The sequence below is a fragment of the Salvelinus namaycush genome, chromosome 40 (assembly GCF_016432855.1).
Source record: "Salvelinus namaycush isolate Seneca chromosome 40, SaNama_1.0, whole genome shotgun sequence".
Taxonomy (NCBI): Eukaryota; Metazoa; Chordata; class Actinopteri; order Salmoniformes; family Salmonidae; genus Salvelinus; species Salvelinus namaycush.
The window spans coordinates 8,168,708-8,177,503 of NC_052346.1; positions in this window are offsets into that span (position 1 = coordinate 8,168,708).

Below are 8,796 nucleotides of genomic sequence, written 5' to 3' on the forward strand. Positions count from 1 at the left end.
ATGCAAACCCACCACGTGGTAGTGTAGGCGGCTAGACTTGATCTATTCTTCCCTTGAAACACACACACACACCTTCTCTGTATGGGACTTTGTGTTGGCAGTTAATTGTGGTGAGGGGGTTGTAGAAGTCTGAAAGATGGAAGTTTAAATTGCAACAATACTATTTGTAGTCTTGCATAGCTAGCGATGTCTGAACCAAGTGCAATTCTGTGTCTGGATCAATAGGCTAGTTGTACAGCAAATTCAACCAACACTTGTGTGATATAGACTGGCTGATGACAATAAGTCAAATGAAATAGTAGTAATTTATGCAGAAAGATAGATTTTTTTTGTTTTACATGTCCGGGTGATGACGCTGCTGGGTATCATCAATTAGAAAAATAAAATAATTTTGTATTTTTGTTTCCTTATGTATGTTACAGCCATTGTTTCACCAGATTGTTCTACCAATCTTATCCTTGTGCTTTCCTTTATAAAAACATTTGAATAAAAACCCACCATGAATCAGCCCTATGAGGTGAGTTTGTTTAGTCATTTATGTCTCGTATTTTATGTTTGATGTAGTTTACTAAATCTTAATTGACCCCCTTCAGTTACAGCTATTGTGGCAGTCTTTTGGTTAGAACAGGATATGACAAGAAGCATGTAATTTTACATAGTACCCTCCATAGTACCATCATTAAGCTTAGGGCCCTGGGTCTGAACCCCGCCCTCTGCAATTGGGTCCTGGACTTCCTGATGGGCCGTCCCGGGGTGGTGAAGGTAGGAAACAGCACCTCCACTACGCAGACTCTCAACACAGGTGCCCCACAAGGGTGCATGCTCAGCCCCCTCCTGCTCTCCCTGTTCACCCATGACTGCGTGTCCACGCACGCCTCCAACTCAATCATCGAGTTTGCAGACGACACAACAAGCCTGATTACCAACAACGACAAGACAGCCTACAGGGAGGAGGTGAGGGCGCGGGCGGGGTGGTGCCTGGAAAATAACCTCAACATCAACAAAACGAAGGAGCTGATCGTGGACTTAAGGAGACAGCAGAGGGAGCACGCCCCCATCCACATCGACGGGACCGCAGTGAAGTGAACAGTGAACAAAGAAGTATACACATTGTGTAGGACAACACTAATTACTACAACAAAATAATGCAAACAAAATAATGCAAATCATCTCCGGAGGATATTAGTTGCAAATTTACCTGATGGAATCCAACTGAAGTCAATGGAGAAGGTGAAAAGCGTCAAGTTCCTCGGCGTACACATCATGGACAATCTGAAATGGTCCACCCACACAGACAGTGGGGTGAAGAAGGTGCAACAGCGCCTCTTCAACCACAGGAGGCTGAAGAAATTTGGCTTGGCTCCTAAAACCCTCACAAACTTCTACAGGTGTACAATTGAGAGCATCCTGTCGGGCTGTATCACCGCCTGGTACAGCAACTGCACCGCCCGCAACCGCAGGGCTCTCCAGATGGTGTTGTGGTCTGCACAACACATCACCGGGGACACACTGCCTGCCCTCCAGGACACCTACAGCACCCGATGTCACAGGAAGGCCAAAAAGATCATCAAGGACATCAACCACCTGAGCCACGGCCTGTTCACCCCGCTATCATCCAGAAGGCGAGGTCAGTACAGGTGCATTAAAGCTGGGACCGAGAGACTGAAAAACAGCTTCTATCTCAAGGCCATCAGACTGTTAAATATGAATCACTAGCCGGCCTCCTCCCAGTACTCTTTTCTGAACTTAATCACTGTCCCTAGCCGGCTACCACCCGGTTACTCAACCCTGCACCTTAGAGGCTGCTACCCTGTAGACATGGAATCACTGATCACTTTAATAATGGAACACTGGTCACTTTAATAATGTTTACATAATGTTTTACTAATTTCATATGTATATACTGTATTCTACTGTATTCTAGTCAATGCCACTCCGACATTGCTTGTCCTAATATTTATATATTTCTCAATTCCATTCTTTTAATTTGAGATTTGTGTGTACTGTTGTGAATTGTTAGATACTACTGCACTGCATTTCGCTACCACCGCAATAACGTCTGCTAAATATGTGACCAATAAAATGTGATTTGATTTACATGAAGTACCTTCAATCAACAGCAGAGGGGGCTATGCTTTCAAATTAGTAAGTATTTATTTAACTAGGCAAGTCAGTTAAGACCAAATTCTTATTTACAATGACAGCCTACTGGGGAACAGTGGATTAACTGCCTTGTTTAGGGGAAGAACGACAGATTTTTACCTTGGGGATTTGACCCAGCAACCTTTCGGTTACTGGCCCAATGCTCTAACCACTAGGCTACCTGCCACCCTGAAAGTAAATGTAGCAGATGTCTAAAATCATATACATAGAATAATATATAGTTTCAGATTCCACTTTGTCATCGTTAGTACTGTCTTGATAAGAACTTGATGTATCAATGTACTTGCTAACCAGTGATGTATATAAACGTGAGTATACAGTATATGTCCATGGCGCTAACCTATTTGGCACTATTTGTAGCATCCAGGGGGTTTCATGTAATGTATCCATTGTAATATCAGTGTCTTTTATGGGGCTTCTCTGTTAAAGCTAGCAGCTTACTTGAGCTGATGCCATAGACACAAAGGCACCATGTCCCATATATCTTACCAGTAAAGATCACCCACTACCACACACACACACACATGCTCTGGACACCACCCAGCCAGACTGTAATGCCAGGCATATGCTCCCCACGCCACACAAGAACATCGACCCCTATGAACATAAGGAGCAAATGATGGAGGATTAGCACTCTCTCTCTCTCTCCTTTCTCTCGCTCTTTCTGATGTCTAATTCTCCACAGCTGAAGGGACATGGCGCTATTCCCTAAAGTGGGGCCAAGGTCAGATTGGGGGTGCCTGTGCAGACATCGGGGGTGCAGACATTGAGAGGGTCTGTGGTATCTAGTGTCTTGATTCATTCACTAATTTCTGTTCAATGGCATTTCATAGGAAAGGGGCTGATTGACCTTTAAATAAACGTTTCTGCCACGTGTCTTTATGTGGTCACAGTATAGCCTATGGATACATTTTTCAATAGCAATGTAAAAAGCGACTAATGTGTTTTACTCTACAGTAGTAGAGGGTAACTGTACCACATGGCAAAGAGTCAGCTTGATTAGCCTGGTAGCCATTTGGAACCAGAATGGTTACCACATTGACTTCTGGGAATAATGCCTTGCCTGAATGTGCAGTTTTACTGAACTCATCTGACTCTCATCCCTATGATGTACATCTGTCACCTTGTCCACCTCCTCTCTCTCTCTCTCTCTCTCTCTCTCTCTCTCTCTCTCTCTCTCCTCTGTCTCTGTCTCTGTCTGTCTCTGTCTCTGTCTCTGTCTCTGTCTCTGTCTCTGTCTCTCTCTCTCTCTCTCTCTCTCTCTCTCTCTCTCTCTCTCTCTCTCTCTCTCTCTCTCTCTCTCTCTCCGTAACTCTTTTATACACACACGCATTCCAATCATACCACCACAGGGAAGGGATAACATTAATACACCGTCACTCCTTTCATCTCTGTCCCTCCTCTGCACTTGTTTCAATTAACTCACTGGGCTTGATATTCACTTCCAAACACAAGACAGCGACAAAAACAACACATTTTTGTGCTTTACATCTTGACACAAGTTCCCCACGGGGAGCTGTAGCCTACTGCGTCAACCAAGAGAGGGCAACACTGGCACATTTGGCCTGTCAGTCAATCTGGATCACTGCCACTGTGCTACCATCCCTCTCTAATGAAGGCGGCTGTTATTTGTATGTCTCAGACCCACCAGCAGTTGCTGCCATCACTCATCAGCACCCCTCCACCCCCATCAGCCTGGGAGCATGGGCAGTGGGGAGGGTGAGAGGGACAGGCAGCGTCATGCTTCATAAAGCTGTCTGTTACTGTAGGTTTATAGTTACTCCTGCCCAGGGCTGCAGTTGGAACTGGACGTTTTGAGGGCCGGCGGCAGTGGCGACGTCTCCCTGATTCCTCTCCCACCATTTGTCAGGCGGTGACAAGGACGCAGCGGCCCTTTGACAGGGCAGCATGGTACCAGAGGAGGCTCCTGTAGGTGAGTTGCCTCATTGCAGTGCCGACCGTTGTGATGTACTGTGTGTTGACACGGCCCGCCCGGCACACACACACTGATATATCTGTGATATCATATCACACAGCACTGCGTACAACCCGGAGCAGGCATCTCATTGTAAGGAATGACTAGGAGTAATGACTAGGATTCAGTTTCTTATGAATCCCTTAACTTGACAAAGCCAATATCATGTTCATGTCTCAACAACGGAAGTAGAGGTTGGAGTCTAGTTAGGAATGCTGGCAGGTTTTGTGTGGGAGAGTCTTCCTTCCCTCACATTGTGACTGATGGTGGGAATGAAACCTTGGGAAAGCAACAATGAAGATGAACAGAAGTTTTTTCTATTTCTCTCTGTATGGTTAGACATGACCATCTGACCCAAAGATTGGCTTATTGACATGCTGGAGAACACTTTTTGGGACACTGGCTGGTTAGGTAGGACACTTTGAATGAAAGAATGGATATCTGGGCTGGTTAGATAGGACACTTTAATGAAATAATGATTATCTGGGCTGGTTAGGTAGGACAATTTAATGAAAGAGTGATTCTATGGGCTGGTTAGGTAGGATCATTTAATGAATGAATGCATATCTGGGCTGGTTAGGTAGGACAATTTAATGAAAGAGTGATTCTATGGGCTGGTTAGGTAGGATCATTTAATGAATGAATGCATATCTGGGCTGGTTAGGTAGGACAATTTAATGAAAGAATGGACATGGTAAGGTAAGACTATTAAGTAGGACAATGTAATGAATGACCTGAGTGGATTAGGTAGAACAACTAGGTTGGACAATTTAATGAGTTAATGGATATCTAAGCTGGTTAGGTAGGACAATTAGGTAGGACAATTAGGTAGGACAATTAAGTAGGACAATTAGGTAGGACAATTTAATGAATGAATGGGTAGCTGAGTTGTCAGATAGCGACAGATCATATTTTAAAAGGTCACACTAGTGTATGTTTTAAAGATGTTTATGGGTGGCCTGTGTACTTTCTCTGAACAGCGGTGGCACACCTGTACAAATGTTTGTCCTCTAGTCAGATAGAGAATGGAGGGAGCTGCAAAGTGGCAGAGGACAAGTGCTGTCGTTACACGGTCACTCCATCCATGACAGTGGGAATGACAGACAGCTGGGTGCCTCTGGGGGTGGAGGAGGACAGGAGTAAGGATGACGGTGGCGGAAGACTGGAGAAAAGACGAGTAGACTATAGGAGAGATTATAATGGAAGAATCATTTGGAGAGATGAGTAAATATGAGAGGAGAAGTGGAGAAGGGAGCATAGGAGAGGGGGATAGTAACAGAGAAGGAGAGGAGGGGGTTTGGAGTAACAGATGAGGGGCTTACTGCGATTCGGAGGGGTGTGATACTGCTTTAGTAGGATATTCCGTCTGGAACGGACGAGCTGAGAAATCCACACTGCAGCTGTCAATTGTTCCCCACCTACACACTCCGCCTGTTAAGACACACACTCCATGTGCTACGCACACACACATTCACGCCTATTCACTCACAGGTTACACACACACACACACACACACACACACACACACACACACACACACACACACACACACACACACACACACACACACACACACACACACACACACACACACACACACACACACACACACACATAAACTTATGAGGATATTTGTATTGAGCAACAGACTACTTTTCAAAAGAGCCCGAGGACGTATTTTTTGTCCCTACTGTTAATCATTAAATCTAAAGTAACCCTTGAGATATGCACATTTCTGAGGGGTTGGTCGTATTAAATATTAACGTATTTTTTCAGTTGCAGTATCTCGTCTGGGTAATTCAGGGGTAATGACTTATGGTCTGGCACGCCTGGATGGTTGGTTGTCCCTATAAACAATGGTTATCACGTTGGCCTACACCCGCCTTTATACACAGCTCAACAATGGATCCAGTCACATTGCTTCATGGGTAAATACAACATAGAATAGAGTATGATGTTAAAGCCAATAAACAACACTTGATGGAGACCTGTTATAGTGCAAAAATGCTACAGACAAGACAATGTGTGCCATAATATAATACATTTCAAGAACAAGGCAGTGAAGACATGATTGACCATATAATGCAACACATTGACAGACAGGCAATCGTGACCCACTGAACTATGGGTAAGTGTTCTGTTGCATATCCTGGAAGTTCGAAAGTATGATGTTTTACAGCCGCAGGGATTTGACTTGATCTAGTTCATTTGGTCCTGTGTGGCTCAGTGGGTAGAGAATGGCGCTCGCAATGCCAAAGGTTGTGTGTACGATTCCTGCTGGAGCCGCCCATATGTAAAATGTATGCACGCATTGCTCTAAGTCGCTTTGTATTTCAGTGTCTGCTAAATGGCAAATATTATATTCATTTGTGATCACTAGGGAATAGGCCTACTGGTCTAGGTATGTATCAGGTTGTCATTATAGGTCATGAGGCATTAATACAAGTGAATTACCCGTGTATAAGCATACGTCAATTTACACACCTTACAAATACTATGGCCTTCGTAACTGCATCAATACTCATATTCAAAGTATCAACACTAGCCTATATAGTTTGCAGTGAAACAGAGGTCCAGTAAAGAGGGAATTATTTCTGTCATGGCAGATTTAAAATGAAGAATGATCAGTCCTAGGACACATAACATGCTTATTTAGAAAGGCAGAATGAAACATGCTATTTCCCCATGTTTAAACACTATTTCAAAGTTATTATTTTGTGTGTACAAATAGTTACATGGATTTGATTATTTATCCCATAACCTGCACTTCAATATTTGTTATAACAGTTTGAGATTGCAGGCTTACAAAATAACATTGATTTAAAATATATATATATATATGTAAAAATACAAGTTCATTTCTGTTATATTTCGATTATCAAATAATCTTCCATTGAAATAAAACCCAGATCAATGTACCCGTTGTCCGGCCTCACTTTACTCATAACTCACGCCCGCACACTCACTTCTCACCCACACACTCACTTCTCACCCACTCACTCACTCTCTGTAGTCCCGTTCCGTTTATGTTCTCACCTGTACGGAAGTGAACATAAAAGGCTGGGCAGGTAAGAATGTCTGAACCACGCAGGCACTCAAAGTCTTTCCTGCCAGGTAAGAAAGACGGCGCATTCTCTTGTCGTTTAGCTTAGACAGTATTTGTTTTGTTACTTTTACTCTACATATTAAAGTGCCAGAGAATGTTTTGTTGTTCTTTCATATCCCTATAGCAGTAACCGCGAGGACCAATGGGGATTGCTGTACTTCTGGTCCTGATTCTTCGGCATTGGATCAACAACGTGGAGGGTAAGACTAGAGACCGGATCAAACGGCTTTGATTAAATAACTTCATTAACTTCTCCTTTCAAGATTACATGTAACTGCAGTATATCCAGATTTTTCCCTATATTATAATAGCTTTATTATACGTTTATATAGGTAAATATTCCACGTCATACATTAATGCAATTTATTGATTACATTTAAATTAATTTATTTGATCCAGTGGTTTATATATACAAATATTTATTTATACCCCCCCCCCCCCCCCCCCACGCACACACACAATTATTATTGTGATGTTTCATGATGACATAACCTATCATTTGCTCTAGTTATTCATGCGCAAATTAACCAGGCGCATCACATAGGCAGAGGCACTAAAACTTCATTCATATATTGATATACTATAGTATTACATTCCAGGCATCAGTGCCGTGAGAAAATGTAACCCGTGCTAGACAGGGCCAACCACGCTGACCACTTCTATATTCTATATTCCCCGTGTGGTGTCCATGTAGGAACATGTTCGGTTGGCAGCGCAGTGACTTGTGACGAGTGTCTCCAGCTGGGTCCCCACTGTGCATGGTGCACACAAGAGGTAGGCTATACATCTAGGGCAGGGGAACCCAATTACATTCAGCCGTGGGCCGATCTTTCCTTGAGCCGATGGTCGGGGGGGCGCATTATAGTTATAAATAACGTGTGCACTGCAAATTGACCGCAAGAGTTCCAAACAGATCAAATATTTGACAAAAACAGAATAATTTCAAACTTGAATTACATTTGGATACGATCACATATGCCTCTCTATTTATGCGTGGGAATACTAGGGAACAATTTCCTGAATAAAAATTTATTTGACGTCATTTCCTGCTGATTTTACAGTCTTTTATGTCCAAGAAGGAAATGTATATTAAAAATATATAAAACTATATATCTATATTTTGCACAGAACTTTGGGGGCAAAATAAAATCACTGCCTATTGAGGAACGCTGATCTAGGGCATAACATTGTTGCAAGTCCAGTAGGAAAACATATCATGAATTCATAAATGTGCAACTAGCCTAACTTGAAATGGAATACTGATATGACATGTTGTTGATGGAGCAAATTGCAGTGCAGAGTCAAAAAAATATTGTTCAATGATTTAATGATGACAATATTTGTAAATGATCTTCAGAAGTTCTACCTTTAAGTTAGTACTGTAGTATGAATATAACTATTGACTGACGAAACACCAATAAAATATGTTAAGAGTCTCTGTGTTAGATTGGTTGTAATGTGGGAGTAAAACCTTGTGGTGTTTTTAACCTCTCAGAATTTCACAGACTCGTTTTTAATTAGTGAGCGATGTGACACGCCGTACGTCCTCCTA